Here is a 2,400-nt window from a genome sequence, read left to right on the forward strand (position 1 = left end):
GCTTTCTTTACTGCCTGCTGCACCTGCATGCCTACCTTCAATGACTGGTGTACCATGACACCCAGGTCTCGCTGCATCTCCCCCTTTCCCAATCGGCCACCATTTAGATAATTGTCTGCTTTCCCGTTTTTGCCACCAAAATGGATAACCTCACATTTATCCACATTATACTGCATCTGCCAAACATTTGCCCACTCACCCAGCCTATCCAAGTCACCTTGCAGTCTCCTAGCATCCTCCTCACAGCTAACACTGCCCCCCAGCTTAGTGTCATCCGCAAACTTGGAGAAATTGAGGGAGGAACATTTTCATGCAAAGGATGGTAGGTGTATGGAACGAGCTGTTAAAGGAGGTAGTTGAGGTAGTTATTATTGCAACATTTAAGAAACATTTTGCATAGCGCTAGTAGAAACATAGAAACATAGAAATTAGGTGCAGGAGTAGGCCATTCGGCCCTTCGAGCCTGCACCGCCATTCAATATGATCATGGCTGATCATCCAACTCAGTATCCCGTACCTGCCTTCTCTCCATACCCCCTGATCCCCTTAGCCACAAGGGCCACATCTAAGTGTACAGGGTACGCTGTTCAGCCCCCAATTGGTGGGCCAAAGGGCCTGTTTCCAAGCTGATTCTCTAAGCTAAACTAAACTCTCACCATAACTGAAGTTCTCCAATCTAGGCACCATGGTGTGAGGTAATGGGGTGATGGCCAGAAGGGTGCATTTAAATGCCCTAATCCTGCATAGAGGTAGCAAGGACTGCATAGACTAAAAGGGCCTGTCCCACGGGCATGCCACTCCATGCGGCAAGCGACCTAAAGGGCCGGTCCCACCAGCATGCGTCTGCATGTGGCAAGCGTGGCATAACCAGAAGCGGGGGCCGCGCGGAGGTCGAGTGAGTGACATGAAGTGTGAGCGAAGTCCTTGGGAAGTTCGCGCGTGACGTATGGCGTCGAGGCGGCTGCGGGCCAGCGGGCCGTTGCCGCGCAGAATTTTTGAACACGGTCAGTTTTTCGGAGCCCCGCGCGATGTCAGGACCAGCTTCGCTCAACTCCATACGGCTCCGGCAATCGAAGTGGGACCGGCCCCGCGAGGGGGTACGACTCAAGTGACCACATTAGGTTGCGCTAGCCGCATGCAGGCGCATGCTGGTGGGACCGGCGCGCGCTTGCCGCATGGAGTCGCATGCCCGTGGGACAGGCCCTTGAATGGTTCGCTGCTGTAACCGTCCTGGGATTCCAGAACAATGGATTTCACTTGTTACACTGATGCCCCTTTCCCTTTCAACAATCAAAACAGTAAGGGAATATAGGCTTTAAGAGCCTGTCCCATTTTCACGATCTAATTCACGACCTATTTTACTCGTGGACATTTTTCATCAGGCTAGAAAAACGCCCCGACATACTTGATGCCACGAGTACCTACGACTAGCATCATGACCTACCTACGACCTCGTGTTGACCATGCTGCGTGTATGAGTCAAAGGCAAACTCGACAGAGGTTGTGAATTAGGTTGTGAAAGTGGGACAGGCCCTTTTCTCTGCATCTCAGCAAAAGAAGGCATTGAATGGTCATTGTGTCAGAGAACGATACAGCACAGAAACACGTCCTTGCCAATCACAAATTGACATAAAACCTAATTAATCCTATTTTATTTATTCTCTCCACATTCTCATTAATCCCCCCCCCTCCCCCCACATTCTACCACTCATCTACAAACAAGGAACAGTTTACATTGGCTAATTAATCTATCAACCTGCTTGTCTTTGTGGCAGGAGAATGGAGCATCCAGATAAAACCTACGCAGTCATAAGATGAACAAGCAAACTCCACACAGACAGCCTTGAGGTTAGGATTGAACTTGGGTTTCTGGCCCTGTGAGACAATGATCCACTATAATAATCTACTTTAATACGTAAAGTTTTGAAGTTCTATTCCTCACAGAGCCAAAACAAAGAAAATCCCCTTTCCTCCCCTCAGGACAGGCAGTGATGTGAATTTTCTCTCCTTAGAAGCTTGGCTGGCGCAGGGTTAATCAAAACCCAAGAGGTTGGTTGCACAGGGTTAATTAAATCCCACGAGGTTCACAAAGTCAAAAGCAGTTGCATGCAGCTCTTGCCTCTTTCTAAAATATTTTTGATGACACCCTGGACAATGCTCAGCTGCCGACTGGGAGTCTGAGGAGCTGCCCACTGGAGTGACCGCAACACAGCTCTTGAATCAAAGAACTTGCCTGCTGCCAAGAGCTGATTCTAATCATTACCCCAGCCCTCGGGTTCAGACTGCAGCTTGAAGTTGCACATAGTTGTTGTAATATGTCTTTCTTAAACTTTATGAAAGCTGTTCTGCGTTGTGTAGAGGGGAGGAGAAGACTATACTGGCAGCAGCTGTCAATGCAGA

The sequence above is a fragment of the Leucoraja erinacea genome, chromosome 4 (assembly GCF_028641065.1).
Source record: "Leucoraja erinacea ecotype New England chromosome 4, Leri_hhj_1, whole genome shotgun sequence".
Classification (NCBI taxonomy): Eukaryota; Metazoa; Chordata; class Chondrichthyes; order Rajiformes; family Rajidae; genus Leucoraja; species Leucoraja erinaceus.